We start from the raw sequence: 19252 nt of genomic DNA, 5'->3' as shown, positions 1-19252 counted from the left end.
CTCGGTTCATCTTCAGAATCAGAGACTGATCTTTGAAACTAGTGGTTCTTAATCAGGGCTGGCTCGGCAGAGGTGTGTAAAGTGGGTACTGTTGTTCTCACGGACAAGTGTGAGTGGGAGCTTTCCTGTGGTTGAGGCCATCCCTCATGGTGTGACTGATCAAAAATGCACCCTTGTACACCAGCAGAGTAGGATGGAGGGATGGAAATAAAACAAACTCAATAAACTGCATTAGTATGGGGAAAAAAATAACTTGACAAATTAGGGATAGAATGTATAGAAGGAATGACGTACCTGAAAATCATAAATGCTGGTGGGGTTCCAGTGGAGAGAGGATGATGATGCAGGGAGCCACACAGCTTGAGGTTTGAGGGCAAGTCCTGCCGTGACTGCTGCCACCATTACCACAATCCCCTCCGTGCTCTTTGCCAGTCCCAGGCATGAGCTGGCGGCAGGATGGCCAGTGGTAGACTGGCCATGACTGACTTAGATAAATACAACACCCACAGCATCATCCAACAACTGTTCGAGGTTAGAAGGCCCCGAGGCTGATAAGGATGTTCAGCTACTGGAGGAAAAAACCAGAGGTCTGTGCTTGAAGTCTTGAGGTCTTTGTCAGTCAGCCTCTCTTAGCAGAACCTGAAGTACCCCTCACATACGTGGGGACTTCCACAGACAATACCATGACTTGTTGCCACTGTCTGAGTCTAGGGGGTCTCCCACCAGTAAGCAGCCACTTGTTTCTTGGGAACTATGCGGACAGCGGAAAGTAGTGGCTGGAGATGATCGGCCTCTTCCTGGCCTACCAAATCAGAAGGAGCCATGAATGGGCCAGCATCAAAAGGTTTATGAATTTTATGGTGAATGTAAAAGAAGATGCAGCATTAACCTGTGGAAAACTTTCACAGATTGTTTTAAATTTTTACTGATAGCAGCCATCATGGATGAGAAAATTTTCTGGAGTGAGTGGGGTTTACTACCAGATCTTCGATCTATGGAGCTGAATTGATGAACTGTGTGTCCAGCTGATATACCAGATCAGGGTCTTCCTTGTGATCTTTTGTGGTCTGACCCTGGATAAAGATGTCTCAGGCTTGGGTAGAAATGAGAGATGGGTGTTCTTCACATTTGGTGCAGAAATGGTTACAAAGTTTCTCTGTAAGTATGATTTGGATCTTTTTCTTTTTCTTTTTAAGATTTATTTATTTTTATTGGAAAGCCAGATATACAGAGAGGAAAAGATACGGAGAGAAAGATCTTCCATTTGCTGGTCCACTCCCCAAGTGGCTGCAACGGCCAGAGCTGAGCTTATTCAAAACCAGAACTTCTTCTGGGTCTCCCACATGGGTGTGGAGACCCAAGGCTTTGGGCTGTCCTTCACTCTCTTCCCAGGCCACAGGCAGGTAGCTGGGAGAGAAGTGGAGCATCGGGGACATGAATTGGCACCCCATAAGATCCTGGCAAATGCAAGGTGAGGACTTGAGTAACTAAGCTACCGCACTGGGCCCATGATTTGGAGCTCATATGCAGAGTCCGTTAGTTAAAGCTGGATCTGAGCTTTTTACAGAGGCAGTTTAGCACACTGTTCTTTTTACCCAACTGTTGGCAAAAAGTTGACAGTCAAGGTGCCAGGATGAGTGTGGATGAAACACTAATGTGTTCCTTTCAGATTTTTTAAAAAAAGATTTATTGTTTTTTTGAGAAGAAGAGTTTCAAAGACATGGAGAGAAAACTTGCATCTGCCAGAATACTGCCCAAATGCCCACTGCAGCTTGTGCTGGGTCAATTCTCAGCCAGGAGCCAGGAGCATCCTCTGAATCTCCCACATGAGTGCAGGGGCCCAGGGACTTGAGCCATTCTCCCTTGCTTTCCTTACACAAAAAAAGGGGAGTTGGAATGGAAGTACAGCAGCCAGGACAGGAACTGGCACACATGAGGGCTGACAGTGCCACAGGTGGTGGGTTAGCTTACCAACCTACTGTGCCAGTCACTGCTTTCAGATTTTAGAGCCTGCAGAGAAAAACAAGCTGAACCACCATGAGACCTGAAACACCTCCAAGGAATATGAACACAAAGCATGCAGAGAAACAGATGTTGTGGACCTGGTGCAGTGGCCCAGGGGCTAAATCCTCGTGACTGAATGCGCTGGCATCCCATATGGGCGCCAGTTTGTGTCCCGACTACTCCACTTCAAACCATCTCCCTGACAGTGGCCTGGGAAAGCAGCGGAAGATAGCCCAAAGCCTTGGAAACCTGTACCCATGTGGCAGACCCAGAAAAACCTCTTGGCTCCTGGCTTTGGATCAACACAGCTCTGTCCATTGTGGCCACTTGGGGAGAGAACCAGCAGATGAAAGATCTTTCTCTCTGTATCACCTTCTCTCTCTGTAAACTCTGACTTTCCAATAAAAATAAATAAATCTAAATTCTCTAGTCCTTTTTCAAACAACTTTAATGACAATGTTAATACTGTATACCTGGTTGGTTTATTATAAGGAGGTACATCTGATTTTGTTTTATATCAGTACAATTGGTAAATAATGTAAATGTTCATTCATTTGAATATAAAGAGCTCCAGGGGGCTCTGAATCTATACATGTTAGTGTCATAAAATGCTTACTGTTGATAAAAATTATTTCAAAGGGATTGCTTTTATTTGTCTTGTCGTGTATAAGTTATCTTTTATAGCTATCAACAGTAGGAGTAACTTTCACACAGGCCAGCATCACTTGAATGATGAATATTTAATTGAGCATGTTTTGCCCCACTGTATACTGAAGATGACAACTGAAGCCATTATTGTAAATGTGACTTTTTCCTAAAGCCAAAGTATCTGCTGAACTCCTAAGTACAGGGTGGCATGAGTGTGTATATACACCACCTCCATGGGGACTTAAAGACCGGTGGGGTTTTTGGGGGGTATTACTATTTTGAATAGCAATTATTAATACAATGTTGTATAATCTATTAATAATTAAAGCTAATAACATTTTGTTCAATTTCCATATAGTCTATTCATTCAGTAATATTGTTACAGTTGTATCAGGCCTAAGCTTGTCCATTCAGAAAGCTAAAATCCTCGCCTTGAACACCCCGGGATCCCATATGGGCACTGGTTCTAATCCTGGCAGCTCCACTTCCCATCCAGCTCCCTGCTTGTGGCCTGGGAAAGCAGTCGACGACAGCCCAAAGACAGCACCAAAGTTGGTGCTTTGGGACCCAGCACCAACGTGGGATACCCGGAAGAAGTTCCTGGATCCTGGCTTTGGATCGGCATAGCATCGGCCGTTGTTGTCACTTGGGGAGTGAATCATCGGACGGAAGATCTTCCTCTCTGTCTCTCCTCCTCTCTGTATATCTGACTTTCCAATAAATAAATAAATCTTTAAAAACAATATATATACCTTGTTTTTATTAGAAAGGCAGATCATATTTACAAAAAGAAAGATCTTCCATCTGTTGAATCATTCTCCAAATGGCCACAAGGGTTGGAGCTTAGCTGAGCTGAGCCAAAGCCAGGAGCCAGGGGCTTCTTCCAAATCTCCCACACAAATGCAGGGTCCCAAGGGTTTGGACTGTCCTCCACTGTCTTCCCAGGCCACAGGCAGGGAACTGGACTCCAAGCAGAGCAACCAGGACAGGAACCAGCACCCATATGGAATCCCAGCACTTGCAAGTTGAGAATTTAGCTACTGAGCCATCATGATAGGTCCACCAGTAACATTTTTTGGAGAACTAGAAAAAAATTGTAGAATTCACATGAAACCACAAAACTCATTTGTGTTTCATATACTTTACATAGATAGCATGAAATTTCGTACAAAATTTTTAGTTTGCTGCATATTAACTGTGACCTGTCACATCAGGTCAGGTGTGAAATTTTCCAACATGATGTGGCCATCAATCAGGCAATCTTAAATTGTCAGATTTGAGAGTTTTTTTAATTTTAGATTTTATATTAGGGACTTTCAGTCTGTATTTTGCCTGGCATGAGAACCAATCGCATGTGAAACATCATATGCTCACAGGGCAATTTTAGATCTAGGCGCTATGCTAGAAGTTGAATACAAAGAAAACAAAATGCCTTTCTGGGTCCCACAATTAAGTAAAGGAAAAAACAAACAGACTGTTATATAAATTTAAAGTAATAGCAAGAGAACACATTTCTATGAGGAGGAAGTATCCAGTTCAGCCCAGATACTCTGTGAAGTCTTGGTTCTTTCTAAGCCAGCTGTTGACAATTTACTCCTCTCAAGTGCTGTTACCTTTTACATTCTGTAGGTTTATATTCCTGTTCCAACCTTCATTTCTCCCAACAGAATCTAAATTGATCTCCTCGCTGTAGTTCCACACCTCTCTGAGCCTTGGAAAGCTGGCACTTGCCTTGTCCCCCTGCCTTTTGATCCTTCTTCTACCACAGTGTCTTAGCCGGGATCCCATATGGGCCCTGGTTTGTGTCCCAGAGGCCCCGCTTCCCATCCAGCTCCCTGCTTGTGGTCTGGGAAAGCAGTCGAGGATGGCCCAAAGCCTTGGGACCCTGCACCCGCGTGGGAGACCCAGAAGAGCTCCTGGCTCCTGGCTTCAGATCAGCTCAGCTCTGGCCATTATAGCCGATTAGGGAGTGAATCAACAGACAGAAGATCTTCCTCTCTGTCTCTTCTCTCTCTGTATATCTAACTTTTCAATAAAAATAAATTAAATCTTATAAAAAGAAGAATTAGTCACAAAAAAGACAAAATCAAATAACATTACTGTAATGACTTTTACCAACAATTAAATCCTTCCTCTCCTATCTTCAATGGGTGGAGGGCCTAGCAGCTTTACTGATTGATTATCCATCGTCCCTATCAGCATGTCTGTTAGTTTCTGCTTATTTTAGGGAAAATGGACCCTTGTTTATCAGCTTTCAGAGAGTCAGGATTATAATGAAATTCACCCACACAAAAGTTTAAACACTCTTTGATGGATAACGTCCTGCCAGGCCTAACTATATTCTTTATATTGAAGTGTCTTAGTGCTAAGTATATTTATTTTTTTTTAAAGATTTATTTATTTTTATTGAAAAGGCAGATGTACAGAGAGGAGAGACAAAGAAAAAGATTCTCCATTCACTGATTCACTCCCCAGTGGCTGCAATGGCCAGAGCTGCGCTGATCTGTAGCCAGGAGCCGGGAGCTTCATCCGGGTCTACCATGTGGGTTACATGATCCCAAGGCTTTGGGCCATCTTCCACTGCTTCCCTAGGCCACAAGCAGGAAACTAGATGGGAAGCAGAACAGCTGGACACAATGTGGTACACATCCTAGCACATATAAGGCGAGTACTTGGCCACTGAGTCATTGCACCAGGCCCTAATAATTTCTAATATTCCAATTGCCTCGAAATTAACAATCCACATATGACATATATTTGACTTATACTTGTTTATTGTACAGTGGATCCCTTAAGGGATGATACTGTTTTCTGAATATGTGTCTACCTGATTATCTTGAGTAGAATAGACATTTAGCAAACATTTCTTGAATAGAAATTGAAGCCATAACTGAATACCTAATTTTTGGATCTCAGCAGAAAAAGTGAAAATACAGAAAACATTTTTCAAAATGCAAGAGAAAACTGTGTTGAGAATTTAATTTTTTTAAAGATTTGTTTTATCTTTATTACAAAGACAAATATACAGTGACGAGGAGAGACAGAGAGGAAGATCTTTCGTCTGATGAGTCACTCACCAAGTGACCGCAGCGACTGGTGCTGCACCAATCTGAAGCCAGGAGCCAGGATCTCTTTCAGGTCTCCCATGCAGGTGCAGGGTCCCAAGGCTTTAGGCCGTCATCGACTGCTTTCCCAGGCCACAAGCAGGGAGCTGGATGGGAAGCCGGGCTGGTTCACTACTCAAATTGCCGCAATGGCCGGAGCTGGACCAATCCGAAGCCAAGAGTCAGGAGCTTCCCATGTGAGTCCAGGGTTCAAGGCTTTGAGTCATTTTCTACTGTTTTCCCAGTTCACAAGCCGGGAGCTGGAGAGAAAGTGGGGTAGTCAGGACACAAGCCAGTGGCCATATAGGATGCTGGACATGAAGGCGGAGGATTAGCCTGTGGAGCAATGGCACTAGCCCCAAAGTTTTCTTTATCCAAAACCTCTTTCTGGAGTTGCAATGTAGACTTTCATTTGCTATTTAACGTTGTTCTAAATAAAGAACATTTTTAATTAAAAGTTATTAGCATGAATGACAAAGTTCTGCTTTGCAGTATCAAATGCCAGTTGTTTTTTTTTTTTTAAGATTTATTTTTATTATTTTTTTTATTGGAAAAGCGGATGTACAGAGAGGAGAGACAGAGAGGAAGATCTTCCGTCCAATGATTCACTCCCCAAGTGAGCGCAACGGGTCGATACTATGCCGATCCGAAGCCAGGAGCCTCTTTTGGGTCTCCCATGCGGGTGCAGGTTGGGCCGTCCTCGACTGCTTTCCCAGGCCACAGGCAGGGAGCTGGAAGGGAAGCAGGGCTGCCGGGATTAGAACCGGGGCCCATATGGGATCCCGGGCGTGCAAGGCGAGGACCTTTAACCACTTGCGCCACCGCGCCGGGCCCTGTTTTTTTTTTTTTTTAAGATTTATTTATTGGAAAGTCAGATATACAGAGAGGAGAAGAAACAAGTGACCTCAATGGCCAGAGCTGCACTAATTCGAAGCCAGGAGCCAGGAACCTCCTCCACGTCTCCCGCGCGGGTCCAGGGTCCCAATGCTTTGGGCCATCCTCGACTGCTTTCCCAGGCCACAAGCAGGGAGCTGGATAGGAAGTGGAGCAGCCGGGATTAGAACCAGCATCCATATGGGATCCCGGTGCGTACAAGGCGAGGACTTTAGCTGCTAGGCCATGGTGCCATTCCCAAATGCTGAGTTTAAATGCCAATATCAGAGCATTTAATTCATGCAGTCACCAAAATTGTACAATTTATAAATCACAGCTTATATATGCACAATGTAATCTTACCAGAAGAACAGAAACAGTGCACTAAATCAACTCATCTCTTTTTATTCACTAATAGATGTGCATACTTTGTGCAAGTGTCATTGAAACAGGTGTTTGTCATCTTGCCCCTTCTATTTTCAGTGAAAGCAGTTGCTGCTACAACGAGGAAAGGTTATGAACTGATTTCTGGGTCATCCGTGTTGTGCTTGGGATGCCGCCTTGCTGTATTGTAAGCAAGGCCTAGTTTGAAAGGGAAGCGTGATGATCAATACAGAAGTTAGCTGTGAACCCAACATGCTGATCTCACTCTTCCTTTGTATCTTGCTACACTGTCAAACACTGTGGTACATCTCCTGCGAATTCTGTGTTCTTGTGCCACATTTAGTGTAGAATTGCAATCAAATTGGAGTAAGCATGGCTCATTGCTGCTAAGAAACTGTGTGAACTTGCAGATCAAATGCCCTATGTGACCTTCAGTACTCATGGGCGCCGATTCTCAAGATTCAAGGCCCAAGTCTGGTTATCTCACAGGTGGCTCCAAGTAACTAAGTGGGTGGTTACCTTCATTGCTGGACTAGAGAAGAGCCAGGCATGGGCTGTCCAGCGAGACAGGTAGGGAATGTGTGGCATTTCCCCTTTCACCTTGCAGGCTATTGTGACTGCCCCTATAAAAACCCTGTGCACGTGCTTTTCGGGGCCACACTGCAGTAAGGGGTGCTGGTCGGATCTGGCCGGTCAGTCAGTTGGTTGCCTTACCTCTCATTTATAGTAAAACTTTGTTGTGACTGTCACTGGTGAATGTAACATTCTGTTTTAGTGATCAAGTGGATGCAACACTAGAAAATTCTATGCAAATTTGGCAGCAAAGAAGGGAGGACTCTTGTTAATCTCACATTGTCCCATTGGTCTTCACTTGTAAAATACAAACTCAAAAATGAGGTTATAGAGAATTTCAAAATGGAGGCAACAAAGCTTTCACCTAAGTGTGCGCCCTTCTGAGCACCGGCTTGTGTAAGTGCCCAGGTTTCACACCCTAAGGCCAACTCCATTGAAATCTTCAATCTCTGATTACTTTTAGGTATATCTCTGGATAAGTAATATATAAGAGAGTTTCTAGAGATCTAACTTTTCTTAGCAATTTGAGCAACTCTCAGAATTGAATTCTATGCTTGCACTGCTTCTGTATCCTGTCCTAAAAAAAAAAAAAAAAGCTAACAGAATAAATTGCTGGGTCTTTTGGATCAATTCATTCAACTGGGAAACAGATGGTCCACTTCAAAAGATTTTAGCCCTGGGAGAGCCTGTGGTTGACTGGGGGAACAGGGAGTGGTTGGGCTGTTGGATGTTGCTGGGAGCGAGGCCGAGGCTCTCAGGGAGTCAGCAGCTGATCAGGTTGTGCATCCATTAACCATCAGGTAACCAAACACACCCCCAGGCAGACTCGGGGTGAGGGTGGGGAAGGACTCCCAGCCTCTCTCATAGGCAGACAGCAGCACAACGAATTGCACAATAATAGTGTTTTAAATACTGTTTCTTGTCCACATATCTAACAGCCTTAATAAAATCTAATCACACAAATTGAATAAAACAAATATTTAAACAATAAGCTACTTAGAGTCTTTACTATTCTACAAGAAAAATGCTTTCATCTGTCTCAGGGAGCTCAAATTAAGCACATTTCTTTTTCTTTTCCTTTTTTAAAAAAAATATTTATTTATATTGGTAAGGCAGATATATAAAGGAAATGAGAGACAGAGGGAACAATCCTCTATTCGCTGGCTCACTCTGCAAATGGCCACAATGGCCAGAGTTGAGCCAACCTGAAGCCAGGAGCCAGAAGATTCCTCCATATCTCCCTTGTGGATGTGGGGTCCCAGTGTTTTAGGCCATCCTCTACTGCTTTCCCAGGGCACAAGTAGGGAGCTGGATAGGAAATGGAGCAGCCAAGACACAAACCAGCACCCATATGTGATCTCAGTGCTTGCAATGTAAGGATTTAGCCATTTGGACGATCGCACCACATACTTCTTATTTATAAGATTTATTCATTTTTGTTGGAAAGGGAGATTTACAGAAAAAAGGAAAGATAAAGAATATTTCTGATTTATTGTGATGAGCATAATAACAAAACTTGTTTGAAAGTTTCTTTCAATATAGCCATCTCCTCAAAATGTGAAGAGCCTGGAATATTAACTGATATAATGTTTAACCTGTATGTAAAATGTGTGAGGCATTAGTTAATGTGTGAGGCATTAGTTAATGTGTGAGGCATTAGTTAATGAAATGCAGTTGTGTGTAACTTAGAGTAAGGTCAGTACTGAGAGGTATGTCAGGACGTGCTGTGAACCAGCACTAGCGTGTAAGATATGTATAACAAATTAACCTGGGATCCCATATGGGCGCTGGTTCTAATCCCGGCAGCTCCACTTCCCATCCTACTCCCTGCTTGTGGCCTGGGAAAGCAGTTGAGGACGACCCAAAGCCTTGGAACCCTACACCCATGTGGGATACCTGGAAGAAGTTCCTGGATCCTGGCTTCGGATCAGTGCAGCTTTGGCCATTGTGGTCACTTGGGGAGTGAAACAGCAGATGAAAGATTTTCCTCTTTGTCTCCCCTCCTCTCTGTATATCTGACTTTGCAATAAAAATAAAATACATCTTAAAAAATAAAAAATCAAGATAACATTCAGGGCCCCCTCACTGATCTGTAAGGGGCAGAGAAGTTGGTGATGCCCCAGTGGGTATGAAAGGAGCTCAGCTGAAGAACTAGTTCGTTGAGGAAGCAGACCCCGTCTCCGTTCTTTGAGCTCAAGCTGAAGAGAGCTGGGCACCCTCTAACAGCACCCTCCCCTGGGAGATGACAGCCCCTCCTTCTTCTTTCTCTCCTTCCAGGGAGCATCAGGTCAGTCAGTGTGACGGCTTCAGGACATGCCCTTGGACCTGAGAGGCTAAGACGTGCTCAGGACCTTCAAACGGGGGCTGACCAGAGACTTAGTACTGAATGTGAAAATATGAGTTAGCGTGTAAGTTAGGTTACAGAAGCAGAGTTTGAATTAGTGTGTTGTTTGCCTAAAAGAAAAGCATTGAAAGCCAGGTCATGCAAGTCTCTTAATTGTGAGGGTAATAGAACCGCTCTTGGCAGTTACGCTATGACTTACAATAGTAGGAGCACAAACATACTTACCAACTGTAGAATCAGATGAGGGAATCTTTCTTTGAAGAAAAGTAGCTTCGTCTGTGGTAATGGGCTGCTTGGGTGGTTTTTTTTTTTGAGATTTAATTATTTTTATTGGAAAGACAGATTTACAGAGAGAAGGGGAGTCAGAAGGAAAGAGCTTTCATCCACTGGTTCTCTCTCCAAATGGCCACGATGGCTGAAACTGAGCTGATCCGAAGCCAGGAGCCAGGAGCCAGGAGCTTCTTCCAGGTCTCCCATGCAGGTGCAGCATCCCGAGGTTTTGAGCTATCTTCTACTGCTTTCCCAGGCCACAAGCAGGGAGCTGGATGGGAAGTGGGGCAGCCAGACATGAACCACCACCCATATGGGATCCCAGTACATGCAAAGTGAGCATTTAGCCACTAGGCTATCGCACCTGGCCTGCTAGATGTTATGAAATGCAATAATTTCTGCTCCATCATCGGATCAGTAAGAAAGGCCTGTTAGAACAGGTGTTGTGGCACAGCAAGTTAAGCCAAAGGTTAGGACTCGCACTTGCTATCAGAGTGCTGGGATCAAGTCACACTTCTGTTTCCCATCCAGCTTCCTGTTAATGCACACCCTAAGAGCAGAAAAAGTTGGTCTGAGTGCTTGGGTCCTTGCCATCCATGAGGAAGACCCAGATGGAGTTCCTGGCTGCTGGCTCCTGCCCAGCCCAATCTTTGCTATTGTGGGCATTTGGGGAGTGAACCAGCAGATGGAAGATCTCTCCCTGACTTTTTCATTCCCACTTCCTGTCGTTCTACCTCTTAAATAAATACAAATTAAGAAACATAAGCCAGCATGGTAGCCTAGTGGTTAGGGTTCTCACCTTGCTGGCGCCGGGATCCCATGTGGGTGTCAGTTCGTATCCTGGCTGCTCCACTTCCCATCAGCTCTCTGTTTGTGTTCTGGGAAAGCAGTGGAGGACAAAACCTTCAGGTCCTGCACCTGTGTGGTAATTCCTGAGGAGGATCCTGGCTCCTGGTTTTGTATCAGCTCAACTCTGGCCATTGAGGCCACATGGGGAGTGAATCAATGGATAGAGGATCTTTCTCTCTCTCTCTCCTCTTCTCCATATATCTGACTTTCCAATAAAAATAAATTTTAAAAAAAAGAGGGTCCAACGTGGTGGCCTAGTGACTAAAGTCCTTGCCTTGAACACACCGGGATCCCATATGGACACAGGTTCTAATCCCAGCAGCTCTACTTCCTATCCAGCTCCATGCCTGTGGCCTGGGAAAGCAGTCGAGGACGGCCCAAAGCTTTGGGACCCTGCACCTGTGTGGGAGACCCGGAAGAGGCTCCTGGCTTCAGATTGGCTCAGCTCCAACCGTTGCAGCTGCCTGGGAAGTGAATCATTGGACGGAAGATCTTCCTCTCTGTCTCTCTTCTCTGTATATCTGCCTTTCCAATAAAAATAAAATAAATCTTTAAAAAAAAGATTTATCTTCCAGAATGCTTTTCTATATTATGTCTGTATTCATAATCAGTTTTTCCTACGCTCTGACTAAATATAAATACAAAAATTCTAGAAAGCATATTGCAGAATTCATGAGCTGAGAGACAAAACAAGATCTTTAGCTGAATGCAGTTGTGATTATTATTATGTCAGCATAAGGCATCGATGGATTCATATCCAAAAAGATTGAGCTCCAAACAAGAGAGGCATTTCCTGATGTATCTTTGTGTCTCATATATGGTTACACACATTTCTCTTTTTTTTAAGATTTATTTATTTTGGGGTGTCTCTCTCTCCCTCCTCTTTCAAGAGGCACCCACCTCCCGGCTTTCTCTCCAGAGGGGCTTTCTTCCTTCTTCCCTCTCCCTCCCTTGCTCTCCCTTCATAAATAAACTTTTCTGTCTGCAACAACAACAAAAGATTTATTTATTTTTTATTGCAAAGTCAGATATACAGAGAGGAGGAGAGACAGAGGAAGATCTTCCATCCACTGATTCACCTCGACTGCTTTCCTAGGCCACAAGCAGAGCTGGACAGGAAGTGGAGCTGCCGAGATTACAACTGGCACCCACATGGGATCCTGGTGCGTTCAGGGAAAGCACTTTAGCCATTAGGCCACTGCACTGGACCTGGTTATACACATTTCTGATTGGATGTTTTAATGCTACAAGGAGGCTATAGAAACTGATACACAACAGTGCACACCTACATTGTAACTGTTAAGGTTTAACTAGCCTCCCTTAACACACATAATACTTCCCCCCACAAATACTCAGCTGTTCACTGTATTGGCATTGTCTAACACCATTGTTCTATGCAGATGAGCAGGGGCTGAAACAGTTACAAGCAAACAGCTGTATTTCCTTCCCAAGATAAGCTTTTTGTTTTCTGACCCTGGGCAGGCCTCTAACACAACCAAAGATGTTATTTACTTAGTTTTAGGTCAAGATTTCCAAATTTCTCTATAAATCATTAAAAATTTATTTCTGCTTTTGTTTAAAAAAATGTGTTTTCATTACTGTCAAATAAATGTAATGCATTTCTTTACTTTCGCAGACACCTGACCTTTTGATTATAAAGTTCACTTTGGTTTCCTCCTTAAATCATAGCTCTGTTATCAAAATCGCATACTGCTTTCAAACTGATGCAGCGGGCACAGCGCAGTAGCCTAGTGGCTAAATTCCTTGCCTTGCACATACCGGATTCCATATGGGTGCCAATTTTAATCCCGGCAGCCCCACTTCCCATATAGCTCCCAGTCTGTGGCCTGGGAAAGCAGTTGAGGATGGCCCAAAGCCTTGGAACCCTGCACCCACATGGGAGACCTGGAAGAAGCTCCGTGTTCCTGGCTTCAGATCGGCTCAGCTCTGGCATTACAGCCACTTGGGCAATAAAACAGCAGACGGAAGATCTTCCTCTCTGTCTCTCCTCCTCTCTGTATATATGACTTTGCAATTAGAAAAAAAAAAAGACAGATGCAGCAAGTATAAGGTTTATACCAGTGCAGATGGTTCATATGCAATTGATGGGCAAAGGCAGGTGGAAGCCTGAGAAACACAATCTCAGTCCAATTCTCATAGCATTGTTCCAGCCCAGGACAACCAGTCCCCCTGGCATGCTCATCTACATTAGGAATTTTCAGTGCATACAAAGATGCATGGACCTCAACTTTTAAAATGGTGTGTTTGCAAAGTAAGTGGGGACCCCAGGGTGGAGCAGGTAGACAGGAGGAGGTTTGTATCCCAACCCTGGGGACTCTCGGATCCTCACCAAGGACTATCAGTATGGGCACCAAGGACTACATCCCAACTGCCAAGTAGACCATGGGGAACTGGAATGCCTTCGGAGGCCAAGAACTCTGAGGTCATCCACCCCCATTTGGATCTACCACCTGGGATGGAAGAAGTCCAAACCCTTCATTGCAGAATCCAAGGTCATCCGAACAGTAAGCTTCCTTCAGGACTAGGGAGAGAGCTTTCTCTGGTCCTCACTTAGTTCCAAATTTGGATCCCCACCCTATCTTACAATGACCATCAGGGTCACTCCAAAGCCCCCTACCCCAAAACACACACACACGCATGCACACACACAAATTGGAATAGATAGACAGAGAACAACAAGGAAAGCTTGGAATCAGACAGGAAATGGTCAACATGGACTCACACATGCCTTAAAAGGTAGGACACAAAGATTAGTTACTCCTCACTAAGGTATTGAAGATTTCTCTGCACATCCCTCCTAAAACTGTTCTGCACTTCAACTGTTGACATACGCCTTGTTAGAGTTATAAGCCAGTTTAGACTATCCCAAAATCTGCCAAGTTCAGCAAAATTAAGCTTCAACACAATAAACCACTGAATGCTAAAATGAAAATAGTCAAGAGACAGGTGAATAGTACCCTATAGCCATTTTAAGGTGTATAGCAGCCAGTTCTGTGTATAAACCAAAATTGAGATGCCAATGAAGTAGTCAGAGGATGCGGTTAAGAACTTGCTTTTTTTGGGCCCGTGGCCGTTGCGCTCACTTGGGGAGTGAACCATCAGACGGAAGATCTTCCTCTCTGTCTCTCCTCTGTGTATATCCGCCTTTCCAATAAAAAAATAATAAAAATAAATCTTTAAAAAAAAAAGAACTTGCGTTTTTTAACATATTTGTTACTCAATACCATGTCAATTAATTCCATAATGTTGTAAATTGATGTTGATGTTATGTTGTGGCTTTTAATTGGATGGGATGATATTCTGCCAGCTCTGCTTTCAGACCGGAGATGGTCTTCCCAAGAAACAGTTGAATTTATTTGAACAATAAGATGCTGGACTCTATGCTTGCAATGAAAGCATCTTAACTGAATTTGAACTGTAATACTGCAACAAGGTGAAGGAATCCACCATGGAGGGAGGGGAGGAGAAGGGGTTGGGGGAATCCCAGAGCCTATGAGACAGTGTCACATAATGCAATGTAATCGATAAAAAATAATATAACAGAAAAAAAAGGAGAAAAAATAAAATGGTGTGTTTGGTTTGATTGGTTTTTGAAAAAAGAAAACTACTTAACATCAAAGAAATGTCAACTTCTCTCTTCAGTGACACTTCCCGCAGAAATCAAAGCTTTTCCTATATCTAATCTTTGAGTTACATAAATTCTTTTGCTATTGGACTTAGTATTCAGGAAACAGCTTTATTTATGCCACTAACCCAAGCTTTATCAAGAAGATTCTTCAGCTCTCAGAGGTAAATCCATGTTAGTCGTCTAAGAGCCTATGTATGATTGACACTAGTATTGATTATCTATGAACTGATGAGCTGCAGTGGGACCAAGAAAAGCATCAATCAAACTCATAGAGTACGGAAAGGTTGAGGCCACAATGCTTGCTAATTAGAGTAGGACAGTTGACAAGAAGTGTCCCATTGTTTCTCTGGGATGAGAGACCGAAGCGCAAGCAGGAGGATGGCATTGCCCTTGTCTCCACTCTCCATGAGACACTGAACCCAAAGAGCTTCCACTAACCTGGAAGGCATTTCTGGCTAGGTGCCCCCAGCAAACTTGATATGCCCTGTTCACGATTATGACAGGTATTTAGATGATGATTCTGAAGATTTCCTTTTCATAATTGTTCACTTGAGCAAAAAGACAAATTTATCAAGTGGATAAAAATGGACCAGTTCTGGGATTGGTGGGGATAAACACAGGTATCCCTCCCTCTCTGGGTCATGGCCAAGTGCAGCAAGGGAACCCTTGAGCAGGTTAATACTACCACGTTTTAGTGGAACTCACTATGCTTCAAACATTGTCCTAATAACTTTGTAATCTATTATCTCAGTATAATCACCACATATTTCCATGAGAACTGATCCCTTTGAGCACCATTTTATAAAGAAAGTGACCATCAACAACTGCCACACAATCGCAGTCCCACAGTGATTAACAATGGAGCTGGGCTTGGACACTGGGTGTCCTGGTCCCAAAGTGCAGGCTGGTAACTGCCTTGATATTCGGGCTTCTGTTCATGTAGTCAGGTTGCAGGGATCCAAGGTTGAGTAGTGTAGTGGGGTGAGAGAATGATGCGGCCGCTCAAACCCACACACAGAGGACCTAAGGTAAAGGGCAGGAGGGCCCTGTGCCCCCTTTCCCAGCTCCTGTCCCCGCCTTGTAAGTCCTGCTCTTTCCCACTTACCAACTATGGATTTGTGGCATCCTTTGATCAAATCTGGCACCTTGTGGTGAAGCCAGGCTTCACCCTGTGGTGTGTTCAACTGCTGCCCTCGGCCCACATCTGTTTTCAGTCTTATGATGTCCCAGGTGGCACCACCAGAATGCCAGATGTAGAGCAACAGTTGCCAACCAACGGTCTAAAAATGAAATGTGAACATCAAATGCAGCACCTCTTGTGTAAAAACACAAGACACGTTTTAAGATGAAATTATGTGTTCTAGTTCTGATACTTCTATGTGAATGCCATCCTTCATAATAATTCACTAACTTGAGTAAATATCACTTAGTTTTAACATCACTTTGAAAAGAAAAAGTTATGACATACTGCCATCATATTGTCACTGGAAAAAAACAAAAGGTTTAGCTCATTTGCTTCTGGCTCAGCTCCATGCTAATGCACATAGGAAGGCCAAGGAAAGTGGCTCCACTCTGTGGCCCCTGCCACCCATGTGGGAGACCAGGGTGGAGTTCTAGATTCCTGGCTTTGGACTGGCCCAGTTCTGGCCAGCTGGGGAATGAGCTAGCAGATCAAATTTCTGTCTCTCTGTTTCTCCATCTCTCTCTCTTGCTCTTTCAAACAAATGGATAAATGAATCTTGAAATTTTTTTTTTTAAAAAAGGACCTGGCACAGTAGTGTTGTGGTTAAAGTCCTCACCTTGCACAGGCTGGGATCCCATATGGTTGCTGGTTCTAATCCCAATGGCCCTGCTTCCCATCCAGCTTCCTGCTTGTGGCCTGGGAAAGCAGTCAAGTATGGCCCAAAGCCTTGCGATCCTGCACCCGGAAGAGTTCCTGGCTCCTGGCTTCGTATAGGCTCAGATCCAGCCATTGCAGTCACTTGGGGAGTGAATCATCAAACGGAAGACCATCCTCTCTGTCTTTCCTCCTCTCTGTATATCTGCCTTTCCAATAAAAATGAATAAATCTTTAAAAAAAAAAAACACTTCTACGCAGCCTGATGGGTGGGTGTTTGGCACAATGATTGAGTGCTACTTGGTACATCAGCATCCCATATACGATTGCCTGATTCAAGTTTGGCTCTGCATCCAAGTCCAGGTTTCTATTAATTTGCATCCTGGGAGGCAGCAGCTGATGGCTTGGGTACTTGAATCCTTGGAAAACTCAGATGGGGTTCCTGGATCATGGCTTGACCCAGCCTGGTGGTTATGGCTACTTAGAGAATTAATCAACTGATGGACAGTCTCTCTCTGTGTCTTCTGTGTCTCTCTGCCTCTGCCTTTTAAATAAAATGAAAAGGAATAATAACTAATGTTTAAAGCAAAAAACATGTGAGGCTTTTCAACTAATAAGAAAACATGGGCCTAGATTCCATCCTTCCATCATGGTGACACCTAAGTGGCCTAGGGCATGGCCTGGAGACTCAGGCTGGGGGCCAGCAGAGCGAGCTGGCCTGGGAAGTCCCCCAAGTATTTGGGTGCCAGGGTTGCTGAGAGGAAGGCAGTGTTAGGGCCCCAGACAGGCATGCTCAAGAAAGCCAGAGTAGGTGGGTTATGTCTCAATACCCGCTGAACTATGCAAGAGCTGGGTCTGGGGGTGGACCAGGTGTGGCTGGGCTATAACACCCAGTATAGAGCCAGAATAGGTGTGGGTTGGTCAGACAAGGCCACTGTACCTGCCATGTCAGGAGGTGGGCCAAATCAGGCTGGACCAAGCACCCCCAGTGTGTGTGAGATCTGTCACTGGGTGGTGACCTGATAGAGGAGCTTGGGGAACTCCTTTGTCAGGATACAGTTCCTGCAGGTGAGCTCAAGAATCAAAACTGGGAGCAACCCAGATCAGGTCAGGTTACAGTACCTACAAGCAAATGCTGAGGTGAGGCGAGCCATGCCAGCATGCACAGCACCAACCAGCATGTATAAGATCTAGGGCTGGGGTCAAGCCATGTAGGGAGGCAGTAAGGACTCTTGTGTTGAGCCACTGCTCCCACTGGTGAACATGAGAGCTGGGACCAAGAGCAGACTAGGCTAGGTAGGGCTACAACACCCATTGGCCTGCATGACAACTGGGTTATGGGGAAAGCAAGGTCGAGCTAAGTGATCATATCCATTGGTACATGCATAAACCAGAGTAAGTGCAAGCTGATTGGGCTTTGCTGCAGCATCAGCTGGAAAGTGCTGGAAGTAGAGGCAAGTTCTATCAAACTAGACCATGGAACCACCTGGAAAGTGCAAGATCCAGGAGTGGGCTCAGTAGAGAAAGTGTGGGCGCATCTCTGATGGGTTGTAGCACCCACCAGTGAGCATGAGAACCAGGACTTGGGGGGCGGGGGCTGGTGGAACAGGCACTAACATCCACCAGCATAAGTGTGGGCTAGGTAGTGGAGTCAGTCAGGCTGAGCTTCTAGGCTACAGCACCCAATGCTTCTAGTTAAATGAGATGTGTGGCAGACCGGACTAGCCTGCTGCACATGCTGGCATGTGTAAGAACCAGGACAGGCCTGGTGGGGTTATTGAGGGTTGCTCCAACTGGGTTGCAGTTCCCACTGGTGTACATAAGGGCCAAGTGTGTAGTGAGTAGGTTTGGGCTGGGTTATGGCACCCATTGGTTTATGTAAGAAATGGGGCTGGAGACAGAACTGACGCAGCAGCTACAACTATCAGTGCATGTGTAGGCTGATACGACTGATGAATTGAGCCAGACCCTCTACAGGTTGACACACAGGAGTCAGGTCTGGGGTCACTTTGATGAGATTTCTTTGGGAACTCCCCCAACTGAACTGCTGGACTCTGGACTCCAATCACAAGGAGAAACACAGGATCTGTGGGCTGACACATGGAGTACATGTGTCAGAACTGGACCTCCTCAGTGGCTAAGATGGAGCAGTGGACACCATACTCAGATGCACATGGAGTATATGGCAGTCCATTGAGGCCTGCAGAGGACGTCTAGTACCGTAACATAGGATGGAAGGCAGACAAATTGGACAACTCTTCCAGCCAAGTGTTGACAGCAAATGTCTGAGTGAATGGAGACTCTAAGGTGGGCTATGTCAGCCAATGGACTTCAGAAGGACTTCCTAATCCTTGGAGCAATGAAATCAACAGCATTTTAGAATTGCTGAAACCACTTGAGCAGAACCCACAGAGTATGCTTCACTTTGGGCACCACGGGATTACAAGGGGCAGCTGTTCCCCATCCTCGGGGACTGGTGTGGTTAGGATGCTGGGTGCAGCTTCTCCCCTTATCTCTTCCCTTCACCTCATACAAGAAGAAAAATAAAACTGGAAACAATGGTCTCATCCACTTTTCCCTATTCCTTGACTCTTTTCACCCTAATCAGTGGTCCCCATGGGCGTGCATCCTTCTAAACTATGTAAACATCATCAAAACTACAATGTTAAAAAATGAAAAAAAAAAAAAGCTTAGTAATCCACTGTGTGGATAAAGGT

At 44.7% G+C, this 19252-nt stretch overlaps 1 pseudogene; it reads left to right on the top strand.

Annotated features, from left to right (window-relative positions):
- Window positions 1-477: 477 nt before the first annotated feature.
- Window positions 478-1175, top strand: LOC121168695 (annotated as a pseudogene).
- The last annotated feature ends 18077 nt before the right edge of the window (window positions 1176-19252 follow it).

This window comes from Ochotona curzoniae, unplaced genomic scaffold (assembly GCF_017591425.1).
Source record: "Ochotona curzoniae isolate NIBS_2020 unplaced genomic scaffold, NIBS_Ocur_1.0 scaffold_1037, whole genome shotgun sequence".
In the NCBI taxonomy this organism is placed as follows: domain Eukaryota; kingdom Metazoa; phylum Chordata; class Mammalia; order Lagomorpha; family Ochotonidae; genus Ochotona; species Ochotona curzoniae.
The sequence above is the reverse complement of the archived record's forward strand: the minus strand, read 5'-3'. Positions and strand labels throughout refer to the sequence as shown.